General features: G+C 42.0%; 1 protein-coding gene across 3 annotated transcripts in view; it reads left to right on the plus strand.

Annotated features, from left to right (window-relative positions):
- The window catches only part of TMEM200A (transmembrane protein 200A), a 71,797-nt gene that overhangs the window by 48,072 nt on the left and 7,873 nt on the right, over positions 1-15,852 (plus strand). The window contains exon 1 of one of the 3 annotated variants that reach the window (XM_027823211.3): positions 3,721-3,814. The exons of the other annotated variants lie outside the window; for them this stretch is intronic. The gene's annotated coding sequence lies outside the window, so the exon portion shown is untranslated. Of the gene's footprint in view, positions 1-3,720; positions 3,815-15,852 lie in introns of those variants that run through there. 3 annotated transcript variants of the gene reach the window in all.

A 15,852-nucleotide genomic window follows, 5' to 3' on the forward strand; every position in this document is an offset into this window, starting at 1 on the left:
TTTTTTAATAACTAGGACAAAGGAAGAAATGTTCGTTTTTTTTTTTTTTTTTTCCCCTGGCCCCACTACTGTTTTCCATAGTTGGGTCTTTCTATTTTGCGGTTAATCTTCTTGTTTTAACCCCAGCCCAGAAGCACAACTCTTGGGAGTATCACTGATTCTGACCTGCGCTTTTACCCACACACCAACTCAGCTGTAAAGACTTGCAGATTCCATTTGTTAAACATTTCTGAAATTCATGGCTATTTAAAGGGCACTTGTATAGGAAGCAGAACCCAGCCTCTCAATTAGGATACATCTGGTTTACAGCAAAGCCCTCAGTCATCAGCCCAGGACCACAAGAGTCAGGTATACATAGATTGATGCTAGCCACACAGCCCAACCTCTTCTTCCAGGTGTTACCCTGCCTAGATGCCAGAGTCTTATGGAGGTCTCCTGCCTGTACAGTTTATTTCTCTCACTTTTTGCCTATGACCCTAATCCAGCATCTATGGAGTCAATATGGAGCCTTTCCATTGACTTCTGCGAGCTCTGTAGCAGGCCCTATGTGGTTGCTAAGGTCAGCTTCTTGGCCTCCTTGAAGACCATGATGTTTCAGGAGAGTGGCCCTACCCAGTGATCCACATGACAAAGGTGGGAAGCATGCATCAAGCACACCAGTGAGGGGTACTGTTAGGCAGCATGCGGAAGAGGGTGGACCACTCACTACCAACCAAAGACAAAATTGTGAAGTAAAGGGTGCCTGTGACTGGAAGGAGTAAAGGGGTAGAAAAGGAGGAGGGATATTTCTGGTAGGCTTTAGTTATATAGAATTGAATCCTCAAAATGAACCACCAGGGTTTGACCAGCTCCCGGGTCAAGTAAGCAGTCCTGACTGTGTTATATAGTTCTCACAGTTAAAATGGTGCCTGCTTTGATTCACCTGTAACTCAATTCTCAGTGGTCTTTCTGTCTCATTGATTTCTCATTTGCTGTAGATACAGAATCATGTGGTTCATTTGATTTTTTTTTTTCATTGCCTCTTTTCTCTCCTCCATGTTACTCTCTTATTTAGTCATCTGTACTGGTTAAGTTATGAATTCAGGGTAACATTCTGTCTCTAACATTCCAGGTCTTTGCACGTAGTTCCCTGATCTGGTTCATCTCTGCCTTCTGCCCTCTATGTTCACTCTGTGTGGTCCTTATTGCTTGCATCTCTGTCATCCGTTATCTCATTGTCAGGCTTTTGTTCATTTTGGATGGAACTTTTGCCCTCCTGGTATTTGAGCTGCTAATTCCTGTGCACATTTTAAAACTAAACAGTTTTTCATCCAGTTACTTACTTAGTTAGCCTGCTGAACTGTGACATTGATGGTTGTTTTTGCTGCAGTACATTGATTGCCTTGAACAAGCACAGACTAACTTGTTTTCTCTTTTATGGCCCTTCATGGCCTCTCACATACATATTATCAACCTGCCAATCATATCTGCAGTGCCATCCTTGATAGCACATGTCAAGGTTCCTTCCCCACTCTAAACTCTAGGGTACAGATGTGGGGACTTGCATGAAAGACCCCCAAAGCTTATTCTTACCAGCTTAGGTTAAAAACTTCCTCAAGGTACAAATTTTGCCTTGTCCTTGAACCCTATGCTGCCACCACCAAGCGTGTTAAACAAAGAACAAGGAAAGAGCCCATTTGGAGACGTCTTCCCCCCAAAATATCTCCCCAAGCCCTACACCCTCTTTCCTGGGGAAGGCTTGATAAAAATCCTCACCAATTTGTACAGGTGAACACAGACCCAAACCCTTGGATCTTAAGAACAATGAAAAAGCAATCAGGTTCTTAAAAGAAGACTTTAATTAAAGAAAAAGTAAAAGAATCACCTCTGTAAAATCAGGATGGTAAATACCTTACAGGATAATCAGATTCAAAACATAGAGAATCCCTCTAGGCAAAACCTTAGGTTACAAAAAGACACAAAAACAGGAATATACATTCCATTCAGCACAGCTATTTTACCAGCCATTAAACAAAAAGAAATCTAACGCATTTCTAGCTAGATTCCTTACTAACTTTTTACAGGAGTTCTGAGATGCATTCCTGATCTGTTCCTGGCAAAAGCATCACACCGACAGACAGACCCTTTGTCCCCACTCCCCCTCCAGCTTTGAAAGTATCTTGTCTCCTTGTTGGTCATTTTGGTCAGGTGCCAGAGAGGTTATCTTCGCTTCTTCACCCTTTACAGGTGAAAGGGTTTTGCCTCTGGCCAAGAGGGATTTTATAGCACTGTGGACAGAAAGGTGGTTACCCTTCCCTTTATATTTATGACAGCACATTTGTCAAATTTTCCAATAAGCACCTTTACAATTTTTCCCATGCCACTGCTTCTGCAATGTCAAAATCCACAAGGCCACTGTAGAGGAGGTGAATGAGCTTTCTTTACATCTCTTTTTAAGACACACCTATGATAGGATGCCTAAAAAACACTTGATAATGTTTAGCAACTGGTATCCTGTGACTGCTACTTATTACACTACTAATAATGGTCTCACTATTACCTTGTGCTCTGCCATCTGTTTGTTGTATCCATCTGCTGTCTCTTGTCTTATACTTAAATTGTAAGCTTTTTGGAGTAGCAACTGTCCCTTCATTGTATGTTTGAACAGTGCTTGCCACAATGGGACTCTGATCACTGACTGATTAGCCTCTAAACACTACAGCAATGCAAATAAAATAGATATTTGTGAAAGGTGCCATACAAAATTTTAGATACTAATGAATACCCTTAAATATACTTGAGTATTCATTTTGTTTTCACTTGTCACATTAGCTGTCTGAATTGTCTACTTTTAGAAAAGCATCCCTAGGATGCTATTTAAAAATAAAACATAATTGGTAGTGTATATATAGCATGACCATCCCCCCACACACTGTAAACCGAAAGATAAGTAGCTCTGTACATATCTACACTGCAATAAAACACCTGCTGCTGGCCCATGTCAGCTGACTTGGGCTCATGGGACTCAGGCTGCAGGCCTATAAAATTGCAGCAAAGGTATTCGGGCTGGAGCCTGGGCTCTGAGATCCCAGCCTGAGCATTAAAGTCTACATTTCAATTTTATAGCCCCACAGCCTGAGCCCGAGTCAGCTGACACGGGCCAGCTGCAGTTGTTTTATTGCAGTGTAGATGTACCCTCTGTGGTCATATGAATGTTGGTAGATACCTACTGCTTCAATCTATTACAGCTATCTTCCCCCCCATACATTTCTCCCACCTTCCCAACTTCTTCACTCAGCATTCCTACACAGCTGACAATCCAGAAGCATTTTCTTAGAAAAGAAAAAAGCCACACTTACCTGCTGGTGCTTTGTAGTCTGCAGAGGCAGATTTATTGACCTTCTTTTCTCTTGAGCAATGTATCAAGAAATTGGGTTAATGATTTAGAGATAGAAAACTGACTAATACGAGCAATCCTCTGTGATGGTCTGAAGAGACCCTAAAGCAAGAAACATACTATAAATTTTACAGTAACTGGAAAAACATAACTCTAGATTCTCTTTCATGTGGCCTTTTAACTTCTTATTGAAATAATCTCTGGGTTGCTTATACAAGTATCACAATCCAAATCACCAGCTTTTAATATGATTTCCTGAGTAGTTTAAGTTTGCATTCTTTTTCATTTCTAATTTAAACACAAATACATTATTTATATTTTAGGTATCTGATTCTGATCTTTACACCAAATTGGTGTAAATAAGGGGCATCTCCCATTGATGAAATTAATTGATGTACATCTGTAACTGAGAGCAGTCAGATTCAGGACCAAGATAAGGTAACTTATTAACAATATAGGGCCAGATTCTACCTACAGGTAGAAGTGGGTCCCCTAACAGCTTCAAAAAGAACTTTGCATGTGTAACTGTGAATAAATTTTAACCTATGATGTGCATTAATAAAGCTTTCATTTAGGTATGGGTCACTTGCTATGTCAGATTTTATGTACTGCTGATCAATTCCAACATCTGTCTGAGCGAGGTTGAGGTCCTGTCCACAAACCACATAATGCATCTAATTTATGAGAGGCATAAAACCAGACTCTGTGAATGAAGAGCTTCCGTTTTCAGCTAAATACAGGACCTGAGACACATCCATTATTAGGTCTATAACTGGTACCTCAGTTCTTTAGCCAGTATTCTGTTTATTGTTCTTCATATGTTAGGAACATTCTCTTTTTTTCTCAGTCCTGGTAGCCTACAGTTCTACAAACTCTTTAGCAGGAATCCTGTCTGTAGTGGTAGTGACTGGTACTGATTTTGAATGTGGTGTGATACATTTTCCACAAATAGCTGAGCAGAAGTATACTGATTTATAGTTTCACAACCAAGCAACAACAACTTTGCCTTGTTTCAGAGTGGCTACACTCTGGGACAGAGCTGGAGTTAGAAATAGGTGTTTGAAATTTAGTTCTGAGTGCATAGTGGACAGTGAGTTAGGTCTCAGGGAGTGCAAGGGAACCCTGGGTGCTTTGTGGCAAAGTAGGTAAGGGATAGGAGGTGGGAGTGTTGGATCATATTAAAGAAGTTCTGTATTAAAATCACAAATGAGTTTGATACCCTGGAATTTAAACTATGGGGAATTACTAATTAAGAGGTCTCTTGGTTTTAGGTACTGTTTCTCTCCCTCTGTGTGAAACTTGCAAGCTGCTAATTGTGTTAGTACATTCTAAGACAGAGTCTGTTCTCAAAGCAGTTCTTTGTAACAACAACCACTCACACAGAGAGAGACTCAAAGCAATACTCTGTAACAACAGAAACAGCACCCAGAGACTCCCCGCCCTTTTGTTGTATTCATCTCGCTTTGTTAACAATTGTGATTAAAATAGAGATAGAGGATGTATGTGGATGGATGCTTGGTGTGGATAATAACTGAATGATCAGGGAGGTGCCAGCCTAAGAATTCAGTGTCCATCGGCTGAAGAAGGCGTCAAGTGGAAATAACCAGAGGACCCCCGGAGGGCAGACTGGAATCCACCCAACAGCCTCAAGAATGGGAGAACCAAAGAACAAGATAACATCTGGCAGCACGGAGCCGTCAGGAATGTGCCATCTGCTGATTGGATTCAGCAACAGCATGATGAAGCAATTCCCATAGACTGACATAGGAAGAAATTCCTATAAAAATGGACTCTGGAAAGTGAGAACTTTGGGGTCTGATTCTGCAAACCAGCTTCCAGGAGCATCAGATGTGCATCTGACAAGGCCCTGTTCCCTCCTCATGTCCAGGCCACCTGGCCAGTGGCTTGGCATGAGCAACTCTAAAGATGGTAACTATGGTAACAACCTTGCAGAACCTGTGTGTGTATGAATGAATGAATGTGTGAATAAATATGGGATTGAATGGAATGTTATAGCTATAACTAACTGCTTACTATGATTCTTTCTGTATTCACAATACATGTGGCATTTTGCCTTTTCCCCTTTAATAAAATCCTGCTGGTTTTTATTTTATTGGTGTAACAGGAGCAAAGGCTGATTGGTTTGGGTTGAGGAAGGGAAACAGGTATCTGAGGTAGGGAAGGCAGAATGGTGGAGGGAGGGCTATCTGAGCAGAAGCAGGTCTCTGTGTGGACAGGAATTGGACCACTGGGTGGGCAAACTAGAAATACAGTATGCTGGCACAGGAAACTGTTCTTCCTTAGTATCTCATTGGCCCTTATTCTAGCTAGAGTTTTTAGATGCCTGAGTTGGTGGGAATAGGAACTTCCCTCACATGGAAGAAGGCACAAAGGCACTGGATGGCTGCACTCCTCTTTTCTTACCACAGCTTCCACTTTCTAGCTTCACGTTGTTGCTGCTGGTTTTCATCAGTTCAAGCAGAGGGGTGACAAAGTCAAAGGATCAGCCCTAAATCCTGTGCCCTAACATCGTGGATGCTGATAGGGTTATCTAATGTAGAAAAAAATAGCTAAGCAATTATATAGTTGCTGAAGGGAATTTTGCTGCCCAAATCCCTATGTACCATTCTGATAATGTACCCCTCTATGTTTCAGCATGACTTTCTCCTAATGTCTCATTACTGATATGTTGTTTTGCTCCCTGCAGATTCTTGCCATCTGCAGTTTTGAGCATTGTAACCAAAGTGTGGTCATTCTATGTCATTTTAACACTAATGGTAGTGGGTAAGGTCCCATTTCAAAAGCGTTTGTGAGAAGAACTCATTTGTGAGTGCCAACTTTAGGCTTCATAAATATTTTTTTATATTGAGATATTGACATTCCCATAAGTGCCCCCTCATGATTTTGTATATATGAAATATTAATTCACTGTTTTTGTATGACTTAAACTGATTCTGAGAGACAAGGTGGGTGAGGTAACATCTTTTATTAGACCAACTTCTGTTGATGAGAGAGACAAGCTTTTGAGCTTACACAGCTTTTCTTCAGGTCTGGGAAAGGTACTGAGACTGTCCCAGCTAAATACAAGTTGGAACAGATTATTTAGGATAAGTAGTGAACACATATTTTAAAAGACCATTCAAGGTGAATTGGTCCATTAACACCACTGCAGTCATAGGACAAAAAGGGAGGTTAGTTGGTTACAGATTGTTGTAGTAAGACATAAATCCAGCATCTCTATTAGGAGTATGATTTTTAGTGTCTAGCAAAGTTATGCATTTAAGCACCAAGGCTCATCTTTTGAAGGTGTTGTGCAGGTTTCTTATGACAATGAGGACTGAGAGGTCAGATACAGAGTGATTGTTTTGTGAAAAGTGTTCTCCCATGTGTGATATGGTATTTTTGTCTTTTATCATTTATCTGTGTGAGTTCATTCGAGAGCATAGTGGCTATCTGATTTCACCCATGTAGTTGCTATTGGGCCATTTAGTGCACGGGATGAGGTACACCACAAGTTGGAATAGGCATGTGTAGAACCCAGGGATCTTGAAAAGTGTGTTGGGGGTGGAGGTAATGACTGCAGAGATGTTAACAGGCCACTTCACCTTGAATGGTCTCTTACAAAACGTGTTCACTACTTTATGTTAAACAATCTGTTCCACCTTGTATTTAGCTGTGACATTGTGGGTATGTCTATGTTACAGTGTAAGCCTAGGGTTAATTGAACCCAAGTTAGTAGACCATGGATTTGTTAACCTAGAGCTTGAGCATGAATGCTCATTTGTAACTCCAGGTTAGGAATTGTTGAACTCCTGGAGCTCCAGAGGCTACACTGCATTACGTGGGCCTGAATCCAACCACCCATAGCCCAGACTTCCTATTACCCTCCTTAAATGTGGACACTCCAGCTCTTTGTCCATGGTGCAGTGTGGGGAAACTTGACTATCCATCAAACTGGACTGTCCAGAAATAAAGAAAATTGGCCCATGGGACTGTGGAATACTTTTGGCAAACTCCCACGGTACGTCTACACTGGAATAAAAGACCCATGGCATGGCAGTAGCTGGCCTGGGTCAGCTGACTCAGGCTTGCAGGGCTCAGGCTGCGGGGCTAAAAATTGCTGTGTAGATGTTCGGGCTCAGGCTGAAGCCCCCTCATGGGATCCCAGATCAGGTTCCAGCCTGAGCTCGAATGTCTAAATAGCAGTTTTAGCCCAGCAGCCTGACCCCCATGAGTCCAAGTCAGCTGACCCGGGCTAACTGTATGTGTTTAATTGCTGTGTAGATGTACCCCCAGAGCATGAGTCCATTGGGGCTGTGTCTATACTGCAAAGCAATAGGGATTGAACCCTGGATCCCAGCTTGACTCAGGCTTGGACTCTCCATCCTCGTGGGTAGGTCTAAACTGCCATTAGACACCTGCGGCTGGTGTCTAATTGTAGTGTAGATGTACCCTGTGCAACCCTGGATTAGCACGATTTGTGTGTAGACGGAGGGGGGTTAGGCTGGAGCCTCAGTTCGAACCCTGGGCTTACATTGCAGAGTAGACATACCCTCGGAGTACTTTTCCCAGACCTCAAGAGGACCTCTGTGTAGCCTGAAAGCATGTCTCTTTCTTTCACTAGCAGAAGTTGGTGCAAGAAAAAGATACTATCTTACCTACCTTGTGTCTCTGATATTTTGGGACCAACATGGCTACAGCAACACTGCTAAATTTCTTTTGGTATCTTAGTTTTCATAACTTCTGGCAAGCTGTCAACAAATTGAGTATAAGTGTGAATGATTAGAAGCTCTAATGATGCCCTCATGTGGATGTTTAGCTAGTTCACACTAATTTAATACTAATTTAAATTGAAAGCACTATATAGCTTTACCATACATTTTATAATGATTTCTTCATATCTTTAAGGTATCACAAACATAATTCAGCTGTTCGTGGCAATGTCATTTAGCAAACGGAATATTTTGTCAAATAATGAGTTTTCCATTCTTTATTAATACTGATTTGTCCTTCATTAATAGTCTGCCTCTCAAAAAACACAATATTAGCTTTAGGAATTGTATAATATTAGAAACAACCTAATTCTAGGGGTGATGTAGTTAAAGGAAATTTTTAGACCTTTATCAATGCCTTGTTAACACCACAAACAAACAAACTTATGATTAAACTTTTGTTAAAATGGTTGTAACCCAAATCTGGTATGCTGTTACACGATTTAGTCTTGCCAATGTGGACAAAAATAATCATGTTATTACCATCTTCTAAAGCCATGGTTTTTTAACCCTGGCAGGTATCTAGTCTAGAACATTGTTCTCTAACATGGTTACAACAGCCAATTTTAATAAACCAGATTACAGTATAACATGGTTCAGCCACAACCATATTTAAACATAGTTACTTTTGTAATGTTGATGAGGTCTTAAACGCTGTCTAACAGGTACTTATGATGGCTGATTAGTCAAAGGGCCCATCCCACTACAAGTATAACTACAGTCTAGCACGCTTGCCTGACACAGGTAGGGGTTTCAGTGTTCTAACACTCTTCACTATTAGCTTTGATGGGACAACATGGTTCTATATCACTGTAAGGGGATGGCATTTTAATCTAGGTATTGGCTACTGGTAAAAGTTTCAGAAGTGCCTAAGTCTCACTAAAAGACACTTAGGGCTTGTCTACATGGCTTTGCAGTTTGGACTACAGATTGTGAATTGCAGAGTGTAATAGTGGACGCTGGTGGCATGAACTAAAAGGTACCTATTTCAGAGTAGCAGCTCAGTTTGTCTGTATTCGCAAAAAGAAAAGGAGGACTTGTGGTACCTTAGAGACTAACAAATTTATTTGAGCATAAGCCCAGGGGTTAGAGCACTCTAAGGTGCCACAAGTACTCCTTTTCTTTTTGTAAAAGGTCCCTAGTTCATGTTAACATGCTCCTCTTTGAGAGAGGACTACGTTATGCAAACAAAAGTACCTTTTAGATTGTGCCAGCAGTGTCTACATGGGAGAGTTACACGTTCCTGCGCACTGCAGTTCACAGCCCTGTAGTCCGTACTGCAGGGTCGTGTAGATATGTCCTATGATTTGGGCATCAAAATTCCTTTGAAAATCTGGCCCTTAAAGAGGCAGGAAGGCACTTGTGAAAATCCTACTAGGTGCCTAAGTAGGTTAGGCATGAGGGATGGGATCCACAAAACTCCTGTCAAACTCTGTAGGTGTCTAAACGCACGCAATGCCAAACTTTTCAGTGTAAAAGTTCCCTTGGTAGCTAAGTTTCTGCCTCATGGGCGGCAGCAGTGCACATGCCCGTAGACAGCTGGACACCTATCTCCCACTGAAGCTCCAGAGCAATTCACAAACTGGGGCAAGCTAGATGTTTAGCCGCTTAAGTCATGTGCAGGACTCAATCTGGTAGGTGTGTTCAGGGGCTGCCTACTGGATCAGGTCTCATTAAAAATCCAGTGGTGGTGCCTAGTTTATAACTTTTAGCTCAGTGATTAGAGCACTTACCTCTGGTGTGGGCGACTCGGATTCAATTCCCCCCTCTTTACCAGATGGGGGGATCCCTGTGCAGATCCTTCAGGAGAGTGCTCTAACCTCTGTGCTATGGGATAGTCTGAAGCGTAGCTACCTCAGCCTCTCTTGTTGAAGCTGTTCTTCTGTGGTTAAATAATTAGCAAATGCTTGGAGCAGGGGGGACTGAACCAGACCCTGGTGGGTGCCCTAGCCACTGGACTACAGTGTCATTCTCGCTCTCTCTAATCATTGGGCCAGAGAGAGAGTAAGATGGAGACCCCTGAAAGGTGGGATACCTCATTCAAATCCTTTCTCCCTGTCTGGCAGAGAGAGGGGAATTGAACCTGGGTCTCCTACAGCTCAGGCACATGCTCTAACCCCGGGCTAAAAGTTAGTTATGAAGTGGGCAGCACACCCACATTCTTTGTATGACGTGAGGCAGGCAAGCACATAACTTATACCTACAAGAAGAGCCTCAGCTGTCTGACTCCAGGTGGCTGGTTCCCATTCGTGGATTGCTAGCAAGGATAGGTGTTTCCTTGCAGCCTGGATTTAGGCACCTATCTCTGTGGGAAGGGTGGGACTTAGCATATACCCCTGTGGCCAGCATCTCTCTGGCTAGCTTAGGGAGCTCCCTGCCTAGCATACTGGGTTTTGTGGATCCCATTATATAGGGAACCTAGGAACTTAACTCAGGCTTTGTGGATTGCAATGTGTTCCAGTGATTTTCTAGGTACCAAAAAGTTAGGTGCTGACACATTCAGCATGGCAACCCTTCAGTCCCTAGGTGGATCCGTCCCTAGATGGATCCCACCCTAGGTGCCTTTGGAAATGTGACTTAGGCTCCTAAGTCATTTAGGCGCTCTAGGTTGCAGAGCTGCTAAGGAGAATGTTAGATAGATAGGCTCTATTTAACTCCTGCAACTCTGAAGGGTCATATTTTATATAAATGAAATGTTTTTAGATCAGAAGGAAAACTCTTCTAAAGCATCACACAGTTTATGCAGACTTTGATTTCACATCTGTCAGCGTACATTCCTTAACCCTCCCTTTGGATCTCTTCAACAGCGAATTTTGTGCCTGTTGTTCTGTCTGCCACTCACTGAGTATGTATACAGTGGGAAATTACTTTTTGTTAAACATGTTAATTAACATGATTAATTTAGCATTCAGTGTAGACAAGGACATGTTGTGTTTTACATCATGACATTGTCTGCACCGAGTGTGTCTAGACTAGAGTTTTTGCTCATTTTAACTCAAGTTAAAAGATTGCCAGTTAACTACAGTTAGCTACTATTTCTGTAAATACTAGTTTAGAGGCTCCACAAATGTTTGTGGCTTAAATACACCTCCTTATTTGTTTAACGTTGGGTCAGTGTACAGAAATGAATGGGTCAACGATTAAGGGATCAAGTAAATAAGCCCAGTATTTGTAAACTAAATTATTTCTGAGTGTTTTGGGCATTGTTCTTTGTTTAGATTTAGGGGGGAAACTGCATTCATCCATCTTTCGGCACACCGAGCCCCAAAATGTTTAACTGTGCTCTGACTTCATATCCAATCTCATATGCCAAGTCACACAAACCTCTTCTTTGCTTTATACCACAGAGAGTAAGCCTTCTATTCTGCACCCCCACATGCTACACTTCAGAAGTGTCAGAGTCCTTTGAAATATTTATTTCATGATTTATGGTTGATGTCTAATCTCCACTCTCATCTGCATCATGTAAGATTCAATCTAAATTCCCATTAGTTTTGTATATTTGGGATTTTAGATTTAGAGATGCTTAGCTACAGAATTATCTTCCAGTATCCTTTTTCTAATTCTAGAAGAAGCTCCTTACCCATATTTCTCAATCTCTAGAAGATAAAAGCAGAACAAAGACAAATGCATATAAATATGTACAAACCCACATCCTTCACCTACGCAGCTGAAATTAAAATGAGCTCCTAAAGTTTTCAGCACAAAGATTTCCTTTCAATTGTATCACAAGCAGATATAGCTTATGACATAAAAGATGAAAAATACTATACCTGTTTCATCTAGAGGTGCAGTTTGTCATGGATTCTTTTCTTATTCCTAGATATTAGGACTGATAACTATGAATGAACTGGTATATTCAATACAGATATTTGGACAAATAGCTAATACCTGCTTCTGATCAAAATACTGATTTTGATTGAAACAATGATTTTACATAAAATAAAATGCTGAAATGGCTTAGAGCCAGATTCTGCCACTTTACTCATAATGGGTAGTACCTTACTTAAGCTAAACCAAAGTAAAAAGAAGAAGTTACACAGCCAGATCTCAAATAAACTGGAAATTCAATCAATTATAAGCAAGCACAAGAAATTCTAACCCCATTGGGTTTATTTTCCTGTACGCACATACCATTTTTATTCTTCTTTCCTTTTTAAACAATACTACTGCTTTATTAATATGGCCCCTTGTAAAGCAGCCTTTTCTTATATGCCATAGAATTTCTTGCCATTTTTATTCTCAGTCTTCCTTTAGCTCCTTGGATTTGTTTCTTGTCTCTGTTATGTGACATAGACTGTATCCTCACATAGCAGCATATATAAAAGAGAGAGAGTCTCTCCTTAAGGAAGAAAAGTTCATTATGCACAGTTCTAGAAGGATTACTGTTCTCAACTTTTTATTATCAAGCTAGCACTGTGACTAAACGTAGTGCATTGAGGCTGTTGCACCTTTAGAAGCTAGCCAGTCAACAAGACGTGAACTCAGCTGGTAAAGTACAGCAACTTAGAATAGAAATGTGTTTTATAAAACAAACAAAGATGGAGAGGCAGGTGGGTTTTATACCTGGAATTCATCTCGGAACAGGTGTTTTGTGACTAATGGAAGGGAAGGGCTTGCTATACATTGTTTGGGAAGTTGTTAATAAACAAGACCTTCTTGGCGACTGGTTTATTAGCATATAATAAACTCAAAATAAAGTTACTCCTGCCCCAGTCTCTCACTCGGCACAGCCCCTTCCCCTGAGGTCCTGTCTTCAAGTTTCTATGCTGGGCACAGCTTTTCAGCCCTTCCCAGGCTCTCCTTGGGTTTTGGGAATCACCGTCTCCAACTGCAGATTCTGCTTGGTACTTTACTTTGTGTTGTGTCACAAAATACTCTGGCTCAATTATGCCCACTGAAAGCATTTTGGACTTGTTTTAGTGTGTTTCTCTTAACCTTCAGGAAGCCCACTGGGTTTATCAGTCACTGGCGCACTCAACCCCAATTCCTCTGAAAGGGGCCATTCACTCTATGACAGAGCCTCTTGTTAAAATATTGGCAGTGCCTCAATGAAAGCTTAGCCTATAATTAATTAGTTGTTAAGCAACTGATGCAGGAATAAAACCCTTCATGCTTTGCTGGCATATGCAAATTAATGACCTACATGACTGTTAATTTGCCCAGCTCCTCAGCTATGGCTGACGAGCACACGGTACAAATCAGAAGGGACTGGGGTGTGGACTCTTGTGATCTTGGTCTCCCTGCACTAAATTACACTGCCTGCGCATAGCCATATAGCTGGGGCTTACCTATCCACCATTGGGTGCAATTGCTACCCCAGTTTCCCCATTAGCCTGCGGGTAGTTTAGCCATCTGATTAAGTTAGAAGAACTCCACCCCTTCTGGGGTAAACAAACATCCAATGGCAGTCCACAACAAACTGGCTTCTCCAAGCTGTTCTTTCTCTCTCTGTCTCTCTCTGGTTCCTTTCTGAGCCACAGCCCTGTGTTTGAGCAACTTTGCCCCCATACTCAATGCAGGGAAGTGAAAGGGGAGAATTCCTCCCAGCCTCTCTGGAAACCCCAGCCTGGAAATGCTAAACAAGAAGCAGGTACAAATCCAGGGTCCAAACCCATACTACTGCTTTTACCCTGAGCTATTTCCTTTACCTGCTTCCTAGCTCATAGAATCGTAGAACTGGAAGGGACCTCGAGAGGTCATCTAGTTCAGTACCATGCACTCTTGGCAGGGCTAAGTATTATCTAGACATGTTCAATCCTTCATCTTACGGTGCAGGGCTCACTGCTCTGGGTCTAGGTCTTGCCAGCAGTCTTTCCCCAAATGGACAACTTATTCTCCCTAGGGTCCTTACTGCCCTGCATGCCTCTAGGTCTCATGCTCAGCCCTTCTCATGCTTCTTTCCACTGTCCATCGCAGGCTGCTCTCTTCAGGCCCACCCAGGCTCCAGTCATCTCCTCACTGGAGAGACTCATCAGCAGCTGCTACTCACCAGGTCTTCCTTTCTTCCTGTCTGTGAAATGCACCATAACTCCCATTAGACCTTTTTGGGCAACATCTCCATAAAGCCTTGCCGGAGAAACAGAATTGTGCTGAGCCATAAGCCTACCTTAAAGGGCCCGGCATACGTTGTTACAGGCTCTGAGGGGCTGATACAGACTCTGGCCATGCTCCCTTCGCTGTCAGCAGATAGAGTATGGTGCAGGAGCTAATACACCAGCTCTGTGCTCTTGTAAATTCCTACCAAATTGGAGTGATTCCCCTGAGGTTGACTAAGCTAATTTTTAGGAATACATAAGAATGGCCCTACTGGGTTAGACCAAAGGTCAATCTAGCCCAGTATCCTGTCTTCCAACAGTGGCCAGTGCCAGGTGCCCCAGAGGGAATGAACAGAACAGATAATCATCAAGTGATTCATCCCCTGTCGCTCATTCCCAGACTCTGGCAAACAGAGGCTAGGGACACCATTCCTGCCCACTCTGGCTAATAGCCATTGATGGACCTAGCCTCCGTGAATTTATCTAGTTCTTTTTTGAACCCTGTTATGGTCTTGGCCTTCACAACATCCTCTGGCAAGGAGTTCCACAGGTTGACTATGTGTTGTGTGAAGAAATACTTCCTTTTAAACCTGCTGCCTACTAATTTCATTTGGTGACCCCTAGTTCTTGTGTTATGAGAAGTAGTAAACGACACTTCCTTATCTACTTTCTCTACACCAGTCATGATTTTATAGCCCTTAATCATATCTCCCCTTAGCCATCTCTTTTCCAAGATGAAAAGTCCCAGTCTTATTAATCTCTTCTCGTACGGAAGCCGTTCCATACCCCCAATAATTTTTGTTGTCCTTTTCTGAACTTTTTCTAATTCTAATATATATTTTTGGGGATGGGGCCACCACATCTGTACACAGTATTCAAGATGTGGGTGTACCATGGATTTGTATAGAGGCAACATGATATTTTCTGTCCTATTATCTATCCCTTTCTTAATGATTCACAGCATTCTGTTCGCTTTTTTGACTGTGGCTGCACATTGAGTGGATGTTTACAGAGAACTATCCACAATGACTCCAAGATCTCTTTCTTGAGTAGTAACAGCTAATTTAGACCCCATCGTTTTATATGTATAGTTGGGAGTATGCTTTCCAATGTGCATTATTTTGTATTTATCAACATTAAATTTCATCTGCCATGTTGTTGCCCAGTCACCCAGTTTTGAGACATCCATTTGTAGCTCTTCAGTCTGCCTGGGTCTTAAATATCTTTAGTAATTTTGTATCATTTGCAAATTTTGCCACCTCACTGTTTACCCCTTTTTCCAGATCATTTATGAATATGTTGAATAGGACTGGTCTCAGAACAGACCCCTGGGGGACACCACTATTTACCTCTCTCCATTCTGAAAACTGACCATTTATACCTACCTTTTGTTTTCTTTTAACCAGTTACTAATCCATGAGAGCACCTTCCCTCTTATCCCATGGCAGCTTACTTTGCATAAGAGCCTTTGGTGAGGGACCTCGTCAAAGGCTTTCTGAAAATCTAAGTACACTATATCCACTGGATCCCCTTGGTCCACATGCTCAGGTCCGGCTCTAAGCACCAGCAAAGTAAGCACGTGCTTAGGGCGGCACATTTCTAGGGGCAGCATTCCGGCCATCCCAAGCACATGCTTGTTTTGCTGGTGCCTAGAGCCCGTCCTGTC

The sequence above is a fragment of the Chelonia mydas genome, chromosome 3 (assembly GCF_015237465.2).
Source record: "Chelonia mydas isolate rCheMyd1 chromosome 3, rCheMyd1.pri.v2, whole genome shotgun sequence".
NCBI lineage: Eukaryota > Metazoa > Chordata > Testudines > Cheloniidae > Chelonia > Chelonia mydas.